Source organism: Thermobia domestica, chromosome 2 (genome assembly GCF_964235325.1).
Source record: "Thermobia domestica chromosome 2, izTheDome1.hap1.1, whole genome shotgun sequence".
Lineage (NCBI taxonomy): Eukaryota > Metazoa > Arthropoda > Insecta > Zygentoma > Lepismatidae > Thermobia > Thermobia domestica.
Window position 1 is genome coordinate 257,732,472 of NC_137455.1, and position 19,041 is coordinate 257,751,512.

A 19,041-nucleotide genomic window follows, 5' to 3' on the forward strand; every position below is an offset into this window, starting at 1 on the left:
CACGAAGGCGAGAAACCACGTGATTATGAAGTGTCTGTTACAGTAATTGGCTTGTTGCAAGATGTATATGACTTGTTCCACCGTCTTACTGAAAGAACCTTCCCTAACTTTGGGGTTCCGACGCTGTAATTCAGGAATAAAACAGTCTCTAAGTATTTGTCTTAGCGATCGCTATTAAAGTACAGGAACACCATTTTCTCTCCCTCTTTCAACCGTTTCTTCATTGCGTACAGATCGACGCCTACCCGTACGTTTAGCATCCATTATACTGTCTCTGTTTCTGTGGGATTCAACATGTCGCAGAATTGATTCCCAGGGAGAAGCTGCACGCACATCAAACATAGCGCGAAACCTTCTTTGAGCAGTGATAACTGAGTAATTACTAGCAAAATAAAATTTCACTGTTGCTGCTTGCTCTACTGTACTCACTTTCCATGTTACACCGCAATTTTGGAAATGCCTGTCTTTATCTTAAGATAAAAAGAAATAGAAAGAAATTTGATCCTACTACCACAAAACTTGCAATGTAAATGTGGTCATTAATCAGTTGCTACCATGTATTTGCTTAGATATATGTCAGTGAAACTCACAACTAACGGGTTCCGCCATAGTTATACAGAAATCGGCGCTCTTGCTATAAAGATACAAATTTCTAAATTATGTTCTGTGTACAAAACAGTTCTACATGTTTTAACTATTTTCATGTGATATACGAAACTTAAAGAGAAATAAGAACCCTATTCACATTACATATTCACAGTTTGTACTACATATTTGAACTCACAACATTTGTAATTATGCCTTTCCTGAAGAATTAAAATACTGGTATAAAGCCACATGTCTACTACTCAGTCGACCGTAAAATTAAATTCTCCACATTTTATGGAATATTGACACGGTGGTAGAACAGAAAACCAAGTTGAAACAAGCTAATATATCTGATATAGTGTATAAAGATACACAATTTAGAAATTGGACATATAAACGCATTTTAACGTAATATCACAGTCAGATTTTTCATACGTTACCTCTAGCAAATATATATAGTAAATCAAGTTGCTTCCTCCAAAGCAAGTAATTTCTATATTGAAATATCTTATAGTACACTAAGTCGTAAAAACATTCGTTAAAAATTGTACCTTAAAGAGAAAATAGGTAATTAGACTACAAAATTCTGCCCCTTAAAATATACAAGTTACGGATACCTTTGAGAAATATATCTTATGTTAAGAGGGTTTTAAAGTATTTTAGCTCCTAATGTAATTTTCTACTCATTCCCTTACAATTCAGATTTGTAGGCTGTGCCTTTGTTACGAATGAGGATACGTCAGAAATGAATCTGCATTGCTCTTCTTTGTTAGTTGCTGCCAAACTAAGAGCTGTTGAACTTATGTTCGTCTGTGCTACTCAGCTCATTTGATTATGTGCAATTACTCGTAACGCGTTTTGTTCAGGGTTTTAATCGGTCATAAAAAAGTCACGAAATCAGAGAACGGTCATGAAAGTCAAGAAAAAGTCACGAAATTTAGTTTTTCGGTCACGTTTTTTTTTTTTTTTTTTAAGTAGACAGGACAATTTTGTTCTATAAAACGTCAAAATTCACTGCCAAAAATATCTATGGTCGGCTTTAGACTCTACCAATCGCAAGCAAAGCACGCTTCTTGCATGAAAATTCGGGCTAATTCGCACCCAAATTCTCTTGACACAAAAGACAAAAAATCAAAATGGCAACAGAATACCTTAAAAAGTTAAAGGAGAGAAAAAAAGAGATTGTTACAACAGACCGAAGATAAGTTAAAATACTTCAGAAGGAGATCGAAAAGCTCAAAAAAAGGATAAAATAATATTAGCCAACTTAAAAGATAGATAGAATCCATCAGTACAACTGTTTACAGTGAGACATTTTTAAAGAATTGCTAAGGATTTGTCAATATATGTACATCATCAGTATTTAGATATGTAATTTTAGATTAGTGGATTTGTGAGTGTTTACTGTTGGTTAATTACGAACAAAACGACTATATACAGTGATATCCTGAAACTGATGTGAGAAGACACAAAGTTTTATTGCTCTAGGGAACATCCTTTGAAAGTAGAGATAAGATAAAGATAAGTGCTAAATACTAAATTAGGTACTGTTATTAGTTTTTGAATGTTACGAAATTTTATAGTTTGGTAAAGAAAAGGTCATGAAAAGATCGTGAATTGTGGAATTTTAGTAGACACCCTGTTGTTTCGGTTTCTACAATTCCTTCTATTTGATACAGAGAACGTGACAGCTCATATAGTCGGCCAATTTTAAGTCCCTCTTGTACAGGGGTTGCTTTAGAGATCGTATACCGAACTGTGTGCAGTGTTAATTAATGCTTAATTAGCAAAGAACAAGTTTGCATTACATTCCTCCATAATTATAAGCAAGTGAGTTTCGTTTCACAGTGTAAAACTATGGTAGACTTCGAATATAGTACTCAACCTTGAAGTAGTACATCTACAACTACTGGTAATACTGGAAGAATAAGATCGAAGATAGAACCTATTGCTGAATCCATATCGAAAAGCCATTACTCGCTATCTCTTAATAATTTTGATCTATGGCGATCAAGGTTGAAACTAAAAATTCCTGAGCCTCAAAATTTGCCCCAAAGGAATTTTGATCCCATAAATCAAGAAACAAGAAACTATAAGGAAATTGAAAGAAAACAATTTTGGGTAAGAGAAACTAATTCTTCCTTGTACACATATAAACACATTTGTGTAATTATTATTATTATTTATCTTCAATTCAAAGATTTCAGTTGGACAAAATGGGTATCCCCGTTTTATCCAACCCCGCCATCCTGAAAATGAGTGATGATACCTTTTCACCAAGCTCCTTTTATAATTTGTGCCACTTTATAACGATATGTCTGGTTCTTAAACTTTAATATTGAGCCATTAAACACAAAAAATTACTATTTTACACACTTTGGTAAAATAGTATAAAGGAGAAGCGTAAGTTTACTTCTACACAACCTTTTAAGATGTCTGCTTAACTAACTGAATAATTCTATTTAATTTTTGTTGTCATGACGACGACATCAAAATTATATTACATAAAAACATTTGAATATTTTTATATATTGACATTATAAATATATTATTTCTTTGTCTTTTTTCTTCTTCTATTAGCAGAATCTGGCTAGTGTATATTTAAAATACATTATGGCCCAAAATTATAAGTAAATTATAATTATTACAAGTAGAATATACAACATACTGTTGTATATTATGGCGCTCGACGGACTTCTCATTTTGTTCAGTTATTCAATAAAAGGAAAAAGAACTCCTGACCATTAACTTTTACATAGCTTTTAAGTGCCCCTTGTATATACAATATATATTTCATATATTTCATTATTTTTACACAAAAAATATTATTAATTATATTTTTCATAATTAACTCCATAATCGTCGATTACAAGGCACGTTAAAAAAAAAGAATACGGTCAATACCTTAATTCAAGTCCATTATGGGCCATAAAGAGGTTAATTATTAACAAATTTAAATCATTAGCTTTGGGCATAATAAATAAAGATGTTAATATACATGTATTCTAGGCAAATTGCAATGAGAGAAATTGAACTGCACAAAATTTCATTATTTTAAACAGAAGTAATCATAACATGAATATATGAAAGAAAGTATAAATTAAGATTGAATCCATAACATTTAAAGTCAAAGTTCTTTGGAAAACGAATAAATTTGATTTTCATTACTCGTAATTCTTCCATGAAATGCGTGACATCAATTTTACATAACTGTCATTACTTTCATACGTTTATATTAAAAATATCTTTTACTCTTCAATATTTATATTAATTGCATAAAATTCGAGTAGAACAAGAACACACAAGCAAGAATTGCTTAAATACGAATTCCTTAGAGAAAACATAAAGTATTAACTCCAATATGTATTCTCGCATTACAGAAATGTTTTCAAATATACTCTATAATATGAAACGCGAATAATGCGATTAATATTGCGTTTTGCAATCATAGGAAAACATACTAATAGTACGAAATACAAATATCAAATAAAACACATAACATTAAGACATATATCGACATTGATTAGAAGTAGGCCTATTTAACGCTGACGTGGATTCAACCCCTTCCACATCAGCACAATCTAGTTTAAATTACGTTGGCTCATAGCTTCAGTTAAATTACATTGTATTCCACAATCTTGAGTACTTTCTTGGCGATTATGCACTGTTACAGCATTCGGATTTCTATTAGTGTAATTACTGCCATCTGTAAATCGATTTTGCGTAAACAGGCGATGATTATTGTTCCTATTGAAATTCCGGTTGCTATTTCTAAAATTCCTGTTTCCATTTCTGCGATTAGATTGCGTCTGATTACCGGTAACATTGTGACCATTTATTCTACTATTAAAACAATGCGAGTTAGAAGTATTTTCAGGTTGTATATTTAAATTGCGAACAGGAGCGTATTGCATATGGTTACGGCCAGAATTACCCTGACCTCTATTACCATTTTGCACTGCAGATTGACTCTCATAATTTTGAACAAGCATAATCAAATGATTAAAATTGATACACTGCGCAGACATTAATAATTGTTGTAACTTGAAAGGTAATAGGATTCGAATGGAAGCAATGATTCGGGATTCAGGATGATTCGGATTTAATGATCTTAACTCATTATATGTAGAAACCACAAATTCGGTAACGCTTTTATGGATCTTGGAATTGAATCGTTTCGTTCCCAATAAGGCATCCCTATTCGCTAGCATAAAATCATTTTCATAGATAGTAAGGCGTTCTTAAAGTCAGAATAGGTACGAAGACTACCCCTAATGGCCTTAAACCAGGTTAAACAAGGTGGCAATAATATATGTGGTAATAATTTCAAACATTGAGACTCCTCTACGCCCATTAATTCACACTCATCGTCAAATTTTTCAAGGAACCCCCTCGCAGGTATGTCCTCCGGTACACCACTAAATTTAGTAAGTGATTTTACTTCACTGAACCGTAACGGTTTACCTGTATTGGCTCTCAAACACCTGTAGTGGTTACATTTCTGTCGGGATGATCGCCTCATTCTTCTTTCTCCTTCGGTGCTATCTTCATTACAACTCGAAGATTCATTACCTTCAAAAGTTGCTCTGAGATGACGCGTAGATTCCCAACCGATAGATGTAGGATGTACAGCATTCGTGTGCCCACCATTTCGCACTGCACTTTCGTGAATACATCTTTCTTAGTTCACTTCATCATGTAACTGCTTAATTTAGTTGGCGTGTTCTTTTACCGCTGTTTCTATAATATCTACAGAGCTTGAATCTCTGTACTATCTTTTCCATTTCTTCATCATAGTGCTCGAATTTAACTACAATTTGCTGGTTCATTTGACTTAATTGTTGTTGTACTTGATCCCATTTGCCATCGTTACGTAGCTGGAATTGCTCTAGCTGTTGGGCTTGCTCCCTAATTTGTTGATTCATCTTTTGTCTAACCTTTCAAACTGTTCATCACTTCGTCGAGCTTGGTCCTTAATTTGTTGGGATATTTCCCTTAGGACGTCTATCATGTTTTCTGAAGAATTCATTTCGTTATGAGTAATCTGGTTATCGGTCACTTCTTTATCCATAGCACTCATAACATCCCTATTTATTACTTTGCCACTTCTCAAAATAGTACAGTTAATATTAAGCGCTCAATGTTGGTCGCTTTACTAATCTTCTAAACGACACAACTATTTTTCTCTCTCGGCGTTTTGGCACCAATTTATAACGATATGTCTGGTTCTTAAACTTTAATATTGAGCCATTATGAGTGGTAGTGCCCACGCGTGGTCCCTAGTTCGATCCCAACTCTCGCCAAGTGGGCTTTGTGGTAAATAAAACGTGTTCTGTGTTTTCTTGGGATTCTTCCATTTTCTCCCACTTTCTTCATTCCACTATTTCGTTCATTATTAGCACCGTCTTCCTTAGCCTTTTGAGCATAACGTGGGATATTAAACTAGGAAAAAGATGTTACGATGGTGTAATATAAAATTGTCCTAACAATTAATGGAAAATATTTAAAAAGCACTCTATTAGACGAAGTTTCAATGGCCAACGTTTGAATTTATTATTACTCCGTATATGAAAGAAAAAGTAAGTACGTGAGAATGTGCTGCCATTGATTAGTAGTTTTAGCGTTATTACAGTCACCTTAACATTAAGCTTTGTCTATTCAGCTGACTTCATCAAGGAGTGATTTAGGGGACTGAGAACACTCTGAGTTATATATATGAGAACACCGTGAGCATGGTGTTAATTAATAAAGTAGTAATTAAAAACGTGAAACTACTTATATCGGTGTAGAAAACCTTGTCCTCCACGAACTCAAGCAGTTTACTTTAAGCAAATTGTAAATACATTTTTGTGTGTATTTGTGTATTAGGAATTAATGAAGCCAGCTCTTGGCGAATTACTAACATGAACTTTGCAGCAGTTGTAGCCAGGATAATACATATGCATGTTTCGGACATTGCGTGCTATTTGTCAACTTAAAGATAAGTGACGCATTTCAAGGCTTATTTTGAATATTCTGAAGGTGGTAACAAAGTCAGCACATGAATCTCGTTGTTATACTCTGTACACGTTTTGATAAGATAGCATTGTAATTTAAATAAGGAAATAAAATTCACATGAAACCGTATCTGGAGAAAATGTGAGCAAAAATAGTCAAAGCGTAGCGCAAAATAGCCCCCATGTTGGAGCGTGACCTCACTCGTCTGCATAGATTTAGAATGGCCTTGATGTGTTGGCTACTAGTAAGATATGATGAGATAAACTCTTTAACTAATGATCGGTTAGTGGTGCATTATTCACATTGTCTGAAGTGTCACGCCTAACCTTTTCCTCGTGCCTCTCCTTTATAGTTAAAAAAAAATGTAATTGCTGGTTATTTTTGATATTAGCTATAAATGTCTTGCTATGGATGTAAATGCTGATATGAGTTAATTTAGCTAAACACAACTTTTTAGAATAGAACAATATAAATAGAAAAACTTTTAACAATACACATCAGTTACGTATATTAAAAGTGATACTTAGTGATATTTATAAATCCTTCATGTCTGAAAGCGTGCACGTCATAAAATACATGTTTTATAGTCATTGAAACACCGTTATTAACTTGTTACTATTTTAAACCGCGGAATTAGTGAGTTGGCTGTTTGTCTTAATTCTTTATAACTCAGTTTTTGTATAGATACTACTTCTCAATATGCTTAAATATTCACAGTTATATTGATATCCTGTTTTATTTATTTAATTTCGAATTTCCCATTAATTTTGTTTCAACCTGGGGATTGAATAACTGAACTTCAAGATTTTGCGAATTGAATATGAAGGGTAAGGGGAAAAAACAAGGAATGTCCGTGTGCGTGCTTTTTCGGGTGTTTTGTCCTATCTGTTGGTGACTCTTGGTACTATTTGACTGTATATGCCATGCATGAGTAAATGTAGAAATATCCATGTAAAAAGGGGTAAAAAAAAATTGACTAACCCTATTCTTTTTACGCTGTTTTCAATATTAAAACGCCTTTTTCTCGAAAATGCATTTTTCTGACATTCCTTCTTTTTTCCCCTTACCCTTCATATGATTTTGTCGTGTAATTTGAAGCTCAATGTGAGTTGGCACTTTTAAGACAATTCATTTCTTTCCTATTCAATGTAAAACAAATCATTATTTCTTTGTTAAAAAAAAAAAAAGCGTTGTGATTCAGAGATCGAAAAATAGCGTCTTTTTTTCTGATAATTATCGTCATTTTCTGTTGTTGAGTGGTAGAAGGCAGAGTAGTTTTAAAGGAACAGAAAAATAGGATTGTGATTTGTTTGAGCTCGATATTGTTGTTTCCATTTTATTCTTTAATAATAATAATAATAATAATAATATCGTTAACTCTTACGATTCGTTATCGCTGTAAAACGTAAGTTGATTACGATTTTTTCCATAGGAAATTTTTTAGTGGTCAACTTACAGAATAATAATAGTAAAAAGTTTTATCTGTACGGTTCTACACACATACGGTCAAATTAAGTCAGTAGTTCCCGATGTGGGAGCGCGCCCCTCCCCCTTAAAGAGGGCGTGATGAGAGGATCGAGCTACTGGCAGAAATAAATTGCAAAATTGTGAATAAAGCACCACTAGTAATGACTATTTACAATTTAGGTTCAGCAAACTTCACAGACGCTACATTTTTCACTACTAAATACTGCTCTCTTTCTACATTATTCGTAATTCTTCGATTTTCGATTGTGTTGAAAGTATTGAGAGAATGTATAAAATTAGCATATAACCAATTTATAACTAATTTACAAGGAACCGAGAATGTACGTGTATACATACTTAATTACACTGTTTCTTATGGTTATTTAACTTACAAAATATGAGCTCGTAAGTACTAATATTGTAACAAACAAGGGTTAAATTAAATACTGTACAGAAACAAGATAACCATAAAGTTCTTCCCATTTTTACGTCACATTTGATAATACGATCACAGAGAGAAAAAGCAATGATTTATACACCGGCAAACGAGGGAGGGGGGGTTAGTATGACTATTGATATGCGCCAATACAGGCATCTTGCACACACACACACACAGTAGTCACAGCTCGTCTAATGTCAAAGAGAAGGGGAGGTATGGAAGAAACTTGTTCGCAGTTGTTTGCGTATGACTTAAAACTTGGGCCTGTCAGCATCCATATCAAATCATCGAATATATGAAGCATTTGGGGAGGATGGTATCATGAACGAACGCACCGCCAGGCATTGGTTCCGGAAGTTCAAGTCAGGAGAACTGCGAGGTATTGAATGACAAGTTCCTGAAGGCAGCCGTAGCAGTCAGACATGTGGTGAGTTGACTGAACGCTTCCAGATTTCCGAGGAAAAGCCAGACTTCACCGTCACCGCATATGGAAGGTGTACAGTACAAGTTCAGCAAGTAGGTACCCCATACATTGTGGACAGTCGATAGCCAACAAGGAACTAGTGACCCTGTTTGCTGTCGCTATCTCGGCTCCCTAATACACTTATATTTGGTCGAGTGTGCTTTCATGAGTGACGGAAAATAGATCCAGTACGATCATGTGACCCTGTGCCTCACAACTCAGTCATCTCGGCACCCACACAAGATCATGCTCTGTGTTTATGGAGCGGTCGCCGAGTGGTGTATTACGAGCTCCTACCAACAGGACACACTATCAATGTGGACCTGTACTCCCAGCAATTATAACAGGTGCAGCATGAATTGCAGCAGGAACCAGCGTTGGTTAATCGCAAAGGTGTTACAGACCATAAGAGACTACAAGTGGCAAAGAAGAACAGGGATACCATTCTGTGATTTGGCTGAGAGATACTGTGCCATCAACCATACTCGCCGGATCTAGTCTCATCATTATCATGTGTTCCATTCTCTCGCCAGACCTGCAGCACGCACCGACGGACTTCTTTGCGTCTAAGATCCCTGTTTTATCGCCAGGGGATTACGCAGCTGCAGGCGTTGGCAAAGGATGAAGTATACTGACGGAGATTACTTCAAGACCTAACACTGAGTGCCATTCACTATGTCTGCCTGTTTTTGACGATCATGAATAGATAGTCGTGTATTCATAATTATTTGTATACAACCAACACTTGTTATTTCATTTTCCTATCTCGACCCCTCCTCTCCTTTGCTACACTTATTTCTCACAGTGTCTTCTCCGATCGCAAAACTGTTCTCCGCGTTATACATTTACCAGCTGGAAATGACTGATGTAATTCATCTACTATACTAGATCGAGCAGCTTTTTTGCATATTTAATTTTTCCGTACTAAAATGAATTAATTTCAATTTACTATTATTACGCTTATGTTTTCACATTAGGTACATACGTACCATGCTTAAATAATTGAATGTGAAGGTTTGTATTAGAAGCATTTAAGGTAGTGTGGTATGTACAAAACTGATCTTGCATTTTGGATCTATCTTGGTATCGTTACTCTTTCTTCTGGCAGTTTCTGTAATCGGATTATTGCTTGACGGTCTCGAGAAAGAATAATTAAACAATTATGTAAACACGATCTCCAGGACAGACAGAGGGAGCATCAGAACATGCGGCCCTGATTCACGACTAACAGAAATTGGGCTAATTTATATATCAGTCCGAAGAATGTTACGATCGCGCTCTTCTGCGCAGACTACCATATATGTTCTCGGTGAATGTGCTTATCAACATTTTTTATTTGTCGTTAGTGAGTTCTATGCTAGTAGTATAATGTGATACTGATATTACAGTCTATCACAATTCGTAATGTAATCCTGGAAATAACTGTAGTATTTGGATGGGATAAAATGAGATAAAAAAGATCACCATTCTTTTAAATGAAAACAACCGAAATTTGAGAAGATATGTTTTGTCTTGAGTAATTGAAGTCGGACTCCAGATTAGACACTCGAGCTCTGTTTTCCGGTGATTAGTTGAAAGAGAAAAAACATCAAGGTGATTGTGCTACGTCATGCTTGCGTGCGGCTCTTGCCTTTGACGCAAGATTAGACCAGGGAACGAAGCAGGGTTGGTCGGTCTCTAAATTTATATATCAAATTCCAGTTTTTAGAGAGAATGTTTGGGTGATTTGTAAGATGCATGAAAAGTTTATATAGGTTCTTATATTCAGTGTCTCCATTTTTTTCCCTTGATCATTCGTTCTTTTCTATACTTCATCTTTGCTTCTTTTCCCCTTTATTGTTCCGTTCCGTGAAAAAAGAAAAAGTATTTGGCACAAATTTAGTGTACTCAGTAGTTTAGCATCTAAATGGATGTACGAAACAAAAAATCTTAATTAAAAACAAAAAAATAAAAATAAAATAAAAATGCTCAAAGTATTGTTCTGAACATGAAGTATACAACATACTAGGTGGTTGAAGTGCAATAGCAAATAATGGACAAAATATCATCAGATCATGTAATTTGAACCTAGAAGCAACAATATCAAATAATGTGTTCAATCGTATTTCTCAGATAGACCAAGTCTTCAATATTAGGCTTAATTTAGAAATTTCCTGCGTTACTAGTGTTAGAAGAACTGTATTTTATTATTTCCTGTTTTGTAGTAACCCCGAAAATTTTGTTCTTGTAGTGATTTTTGTTTTCTGGAAAACAATTTATATGGAATAGAATATCTAAACCAGGGATGCAAATAAGCAACAAAATTTTACTAGCCCAAGAAAAAAGCTACTAGCCCACATCCCACAATAGATATCATTTACTTACCTTTGGTATGATATTAAATAATCGCCCGCGTCAATGAAACACTCGCCCCGGGCGAGAGGCTATTTGCATCCCTGATCTAAACGTATGAGAGTAACCGTATAAGCTGATCCCAAGAATGAACTTCGAAACTAATAGATAGATTAAAAATGCTGAAATTTGTACGAAGCATAGATTAAAAATGCTGAAATTTGTACGAAGCAGATACCAACAGAGCAAAATAGTGTGACATATTCTGCAGTACCATCAGATAAACAATGTTGCCAAATCATCATAAACTTGTATCTCTTCAATTAACATTACATCAGATTATTATTATTTCAAATCTAGTAGGTTAGTGCAAATGAAATGTCCAAGGGATGCCTGATGAGAAACTCATCTAAGCGACACAACATATAAGTTGGACTAGGTCACGTGTCTAACGTCACACACACAGTGCACGTCCGACTAACAGGAGGTAGCGCGTTGTTGAAGGGAACCTATGAAATTGCAAAACGGAGAACACACAATTACTAATGATTTTTCTTTGCGAATCAGGCTTAAACATTCTGTGTAGCATCCGGGAAACAGTACATTTGGGTCATGAATGGCGAATGAACACACAATTCGCCGCTCATTTGTGAAATTTCGCTGACGCAGCGAATGAGCTTCTCAGGAGCACTATTAAAACAGTCTCGAAAAAAACGTCAGTGCCATTGCAGATGAGACATGCATACACATTCCAGTGTTGTTATGCAGATCCGAGCAATAAGACAGTTGAACTTTCGAGTGCCACACCAAATGATGCCGGCAACAGAAATCGCCGTCTGGAGGTTGCAGTACTCCTGACTAGAACGAATAACCAGGAATGTTTCCTGTATCGGATTTGTTACTTCAGATGAGAAATGGATCTGCTATGGCAATCGTAAACAGGACAAGGCCAGAACATGATCAGCGTCCAAGATGGTTTCTTCAATCACATCTCTACCTACAGGTGTTATTCCCTATATAGTGGGAGGAATTCATCGTATCTTTCTCAGTTGAAGTAAGATCTTCAGTGCAGATCGTTACCGTGCTAAACTTCGTGAAATGCACCGCAAACTTGCCTGCAGATATCCAGCAATGGCCAACAGACATGATGTCCTAATGTTGCACGAGAGTATTTGCCACGAGTCGCACAAATAGCGTTGCAGACCCTCCGTGAGCTGCACTATGAAACGTCTTATCACCCCCTAATATCTCTCCAGTTACTACCTCCTCATGGGGCATCTCGATCACTCCTTGGGAAGCAAGACCTTCCCTGATCATTGGTCGGTGTAGAATATGGTTGTGAACCTTTCCGCATCGCAAATTCCGGACTTCGCCACAGGATCGTTGGCTAAGCAATGGAAACGGTCTGTGGTTGCAGACGGAGATTATGATTAAGCTGGTATTGTATCTTTCGTTTTTTATTAGGAAATTTCACCACTGGGCTGGACATTTTATTCTCACCGACCTAACATGTTAAACGAGAAATCAAAATACCAGATTTATTATTCAATGTGGAAACTAAGGACGCTACAGTGTCACATTTTGGAAGCATTTACTACAGTGGTCCCAAACCTTGTTTACATGGCGTCTCCCTTCGTAAACCTTGTTTACTTCACACATCCCTTCTTTCTCGTTGGTTATGCGTGCCTTTGTTTGACCTCTGCGATTTCAGATTCAGTATAGAATTCTCAAATTTTCAATAATAATAGTAATAAACGCTGACAGACAAAAAAGTTCAGCAGCTGGAGTGAGTAATCCAGTTCGACGTAGTATCGTACAAGTGCATGTGACAGCCAGGACGGCTACCAGAGTACATTTGTATTGTCACCACGAGACTGTGTTATCAGGCATAAAAGAGGCGTGCATAGCGCTAGATGGTTAATGTACACGTGGTCAGCTGGCCGAATTGTGCAGTATCCAAGTGTATGGGGCATTCGGATGGAACAATAGCCCGATGTTGGACTGAATGAGGATGTGCGGGAAACCATACATATCATGAAGTTATCGGTTAACTAATTCTTACTGCACCAAGGAAGGATCGACGTATTGTACCCCAAGCACATTATGACCTCTTCACACCTCCACCTGTCATCTAGTGACAAGTAATGGACTCAGTACAGCATCACACCATTTCACCTTCTACCATTGGTAAAAGATTAGCAGCATCTGGACTATTGAATCGACGTCCTATTATTCATAGACTTTTTTTTAACACAAGACGTGTGTTTGCTGTGGTGCCGTACCCGGGAACCGTGGCTTTTTGACGAGTGGCGTCGGATTATTTTCAGCGATGAATTTCGACTCGGCACAACTATGGATGACCATTATCTGCAAGTGTAATGTCCTCGAAGAGAAAGAGAATATATTCTGCCAGTGTTTTAGGGAGTCATACTGGTGTTACTCGTGGCGTCATCGTGTGGCGAGGATTGGGTATGACTTTAGATAACCTCTGGTAGTGATTCAGGGTCCTCGTGCGTTACCTCTCATGATACAGTGCCGTTGTACCACCTTTCAACAGGGAGATGCTTGTCTACACACGATACATTTGTCTATGAACTACCTCAATGATGATGAGGTACTCCCTTGGCCAGCAAGAGTCCCCGATCTGTCCCCCATAGAACATGTATGGGGCCAGCTCGGGTGTCAACTCCGTTTCATTGGTAATATCCAGGATATCGAGGTCCAGTTGCAGCAGTCGTGGCCAATTGCCTCGGGAGAGGATACAACAGTTGTGTGAGACCCTTGTCAATCGAGTCAGCATGCATTGAAACCTAAGGAGATGCTTAAATAAGATAACGTAATCACGTGGCAACAACACTAATGCATTCTGATAGCCGTTCTAGTTGTCACAGATCATTGCAACATGCACCTGTGTAAAATTACGCCGACATCGGACAATTCTTCCTCCAAAGTGCTTGACGTTTCTGCCAGTCAGTGTAATAATAATTTTTGCACAATTTATATTTATTTCCAGCGAGACTTCTGCATACTATTGTAGTGCAGTACTGATTTTTACTGTTTACTACAGTTCTTTTTCAGCAGAGCAGATTATTTTGTGTTTGTACGGTATTGAATGTAACGTCTGTTTGCTACAACATTTGTAATACACTTTTGTAAGCAGAAATATGCGCAGGATTTTTTTCCAGGGGGAGAGGTAGTACTGACACCTAAGCGAAGTCAGGAATACAGAAAGCTTGATGCATCTAATACTTTATGTAAAACAACAATTATTTACGCACCTTCCAAAATTTTATTAACTGTAGTAAATATGTACTGTAATATAATTAAATGCTGTAGTGTATGAGTAACCAAATTTAACATACTTTGAAATGTATTTCAAAAACCGAACCCCATTCGGAAATCCGGGGGAGGGCAAATCGTCGGTGAAGGGGAGAAGTGGCATAACTCGAAAAAATCGTGATTTTAATTACGTCCAATATCTATCCTTACTTAACCTGATCTATCAACCATAAAAAATTCATACCTGAATTCCTTATATTAACGGAGTTATGAACTTTCTGAAAAATGACATCTTGAAGTGAGTATCTCGATATAAATTAAACGAGAATTTTCAAATCACTCTCCTGTAAAATTCGAAAAATCAAGATGTGACAGCCCCATCCCCTTCACTGACAAAATATCCCCCACTGCGGGCGCCCATGTTGACAAGTTAAATAACCCTAAAGTATAGCGCGTTTAGATATAAATTCTTGGCTTCTTGTAAACCAGTTATAAATTGTTTAAACGTTGCTTTTCTATTTTTTAATACTTACAACAATACCGATTTGGAATAAATGGAAACAAAGTTACAAAGAGATGAAGATTCGATTACAACAACAACAACAAAACTGTTTCAGGAGAGGGAGTGTTTAGATAAACATCATACCTAAGAACTTGCATCGTTTAAAACAGAACGAAAAAGTTATAATGCCATTTAAAAATTCTGATAGCTCACACAGTTACACAGAAATGAAAAGCGTGAGTATGAATAAAGATTGCAACTTTGCTCGTTTCTTTCCTTTTATAACATTACAGCAGTAACTTTAGGTAGTTGTAATATTCCAGGTCCGTGCAGTTACATAGTTTTAAGTGCTGTTGCAAAACAGTACCATGTCTCCGGAATGGTTTGAGATGTCAAATTTCTGTAAACGGCAAAATTATTTTCTCGTCTGTTGGAAACCATATATGTCTTTTAATGTGATACTTACTTAAGCATTCTTTTGAATAAAGCTTTTTTTTAAAAAAAAAAGAAAAAAGAAAAAGAAGAAGAAGAAGAAGTTAATTTTCAGTCTCTTGTTATTTAGTTCGCATTTATTCGAGATACGTCAAATGGTAATCATACTAGTCAACACTTAGATATTTTGGATATGCATGCCTCTTCCGTTTCCCTTGCGTTGTTGCTGTTGTAGAAGTGTTTTATACAGAGATGTTAAAGGAAGAAGATTCCCTATCTCCCAAAATGTTGAAGATCTCCCAAAAGTGTATCATGTAGGTGATGAATGTGGTCTCCTTCCTCGAGAATTAGATTCCCCTTCCTCCGAAATCGAGAAGAATGGATAAAACTGGTTGTAGAAGCTTCAAAAATCCGGGTATTTGTGATAGTGATACTATAGAGTCCTTAGTTTGCAAAACTAAATAATAATGTTGTATTACAAGTTTTCGAGTAACATTTGACGTAGTGCAATTTGAAAAAAAATATATATATGTAAGTTTATGGCAGCATCTTCATTTGATAGTATTGTAGTGTATATCAAACGATTTCCCCCTGATGATATTTCTTTCGTACATAATTTCAGCGTTTTTATCTATTACCTTAAAAGTTCCACGGACATATCAAGTTGTAATATATGTGTTTTAATTGTATATAATATAGCTATTGATGAAACATTATTAACTTCTTTGTTTATTAGTAAAAATCATGAAAGGCGACTTGGGAAAGGGAAAGGTACTGGTATTTCTCAGAATTCAAACTTTCGTCAACTAGTTTCGGAAACCAGAAGTCAGATGGTACTATGTGTTTTTAAATATTTCCCATCGACATTACTTGTTCCTGATCGAAAATGTGGAGCATTAGCTGGAGTATGTATGTAGATAAATGTTTATAGTAAGATTTATAAGCATAAATATTAGTGCATCCAATAGCGACAAAGAGGCTTCCTCTTTCCCTGCAGAAGAGAAATTAGCATCCCAACAATATGAAGGGTTCAGGGGAAGAACATGATTTTGTCCATAAGTGCAATTTTTGTGAGACCCTGTTAAGCAATCCTCGGATGCTAAATGTGTTAAATTATTTAGGTGAATGTTGTGAGAGATCAAAGGGGAGTCTGGATAGATATCGGAACCTGTAGTTTACTATAGATGCAATATACGTATTAATACGTACGGATAAAACTAAAATATTAGTACTGTATTTGTTCCTTAGAATATCGATATTGATAGTTGGAAGAATGAAAGCCTAGTACACGTGGTTGTTGGATAGAATAAATTTATACAGGATGAAGAATTACGTATATTGTAATGCTGCTGAGGAAGTAGAAGAATAGACTAGTGATTTATTTTTCTCACAAGAGGGATGGTTGGTTCGGAAGTAGTAGGAAATGATATCAGGGGCAAGCCAACTGCAGTGACGTAAGGTAGGCAGCCGGTCGATGGTGGCCTTCCCACGCCTTGTGTTCGGCTCACCTCACCTGACGACAGTGGTGACACCAAACTGACTTGTGAGCGAACGAACGACCTTTCCAGCTTTGTGTTTTCTCGCTTCCACGATATCTCATCTCTTGCTTGACATGACCACTGATTTTTAGCCCCCAATACTTGTGATCTGCGTGAAAGCAAGCACATTCCAAGCTTCAGTGATCAGTCATTGAAGCGCATTGCGTAGGAGTTCCGGTTTATCTCATGCATAAGGGAGAGAGCCACCTTCGAGATCAGGCTTCAAAGAAAGAGACAGTAAACTCTTTACCGTCAGAATCAGAAGACGTAATTTTTAATAACACAGCGGGTTTTGTGAAATTGATTCATTCGCCATGAATAGTGTTCAATTAGTATTGATAAATAATTTATAACACATGTATAAGATCCATTGAAGATGAATAGGCGAGGCCTTGACAGATTTTATTTCAGTGCTTGATACTTAAAAAAAAAAAATAAAAATAAAAAAAAAAAATGCTCACAATAAAACGATACTCTCAGTAATAGTAGAATGGCTTTACATAGTCGTTTAGTAAAATATTGAGGGAGAATAAAAAGTAGTTCATACTGCTTTACAATAAAGTAAAATACAAACACGGATGAGAACTCGATAGATTAATATTTCTCTTCGTTTAATTGTTTTAGTTTTTGTGTTTGTGTTCAAGATAAAGAAAGACGACGTTACTGGAAAATAGCTGAAAATAATTGAATTTTGGGAAAAATATTGTAATCGATTAGAAAAATGAAATGAAATCTTTGAGTCTCTGTAACCGATTAGATCTTAGTGATGGTCTCCACTACTATGTTACGGGCAATATGTGCATAAGTATTTCCTATTAATAAAATAAAGAAGATGAAATAGTTCTTATCGGCATCAGCTGAAACTGTTCTGATAAACATGGTTGCATTAGCAGAAAAGTTTTGACAAACATAATTGGAAAAAGGTGTCATTCTGGAATTGTAACTGCTGTACTTACTGAAAATTAATCTAACCTAGTCTTAAAAACAGACTCGAACTAAAACTGCTCGATTTTATTATTATTATTATTATTATTATTATTATTATTATTATTATTATTATTATTTTACCAGATTAGTCTAAGCAATATCAAAATATGTTTCAGAATCGTGTAGATGTGAAAGCTGCAAACCCAACGGTAGAAAATAAAGATGAATCATGATTAGAAATCCTTTTGATTCTTCTAAAATTTGTTGCTCTTTTTTTCGAGATAGCAAGTAGGTACATTGTAACAGACTTGTGGGATTCTACATTTAAGTCACTGTGTGCGTGTTATGTATAAGTTAATATTATTTTTTTAATCATCATCATCATGGTTAATTTAAATGATTTAGAATTTATTGTTTTGGGTAGATTTATATGAAGTACAAGATTGCTGTTTCGGAAAATCTTATTAATCAATAACTAACTAACTAACTCTATGGCCTATGGAACCCGGAGGTTCAGTGCCGCGTTCACAAAAGCTCTCCACTGACTTCTATTCTTAGCTAATTGGATCCAGTTTCTACTTTGTATTCCTATCTCTGCGAGATCCATCTTAATATTATCCTCCCATCTGCGCCTAGGTCTTCCTAATGGTCGTTTTCCTATGGGTCTACCAGTCAAGACTTTAAAAGCGTTTCTACTTTCTTCCATTCTAGCTACATGACCTGCCCACCTAAGCCTCCTAGACTTGACGACCCTAACAATGTTGGGTAAACCGTATAAACTATGTAGTTCCTCGTTATGAAGCTTCCGCCATTCCCCATTCTCGTTCCTCTTGGGTCCAAATATTCTTCTCAGGATCCTGTTCTCAAATACTTTGTCTATGTTCTTCCCTCAGAGTAAGCGACCATGTTTCGCAACCATACAGAACAACAGGCATGATTATCGTTTTATATATTTTAAGCTTCAAATTCCTCGACAGAATTCGCGACGACAAGAGATTTTGAACCGAATAGTAACACGAATTCCCTGCTTTTAGTCGACATTTAATTTCTTCGTGAATATGATTTTCGTCTGTTAATA

At 36.0% G+C, this 19,041-nt stretch overlaps 1 protein-coding gene across 8 annotated transcripts in view; it reads left to right on the forward strand.

Annotated features, from left to right (window-relative positions):
• The window catches only part of Mef2 (myocyte enhancer factor 2), a 213,747-nt gene that overhangs the window by 165,395 nt on the left and 29,311 nt on the right, over positions 1-19,041 (forward strand). The window lies entirely within an intron of this gene.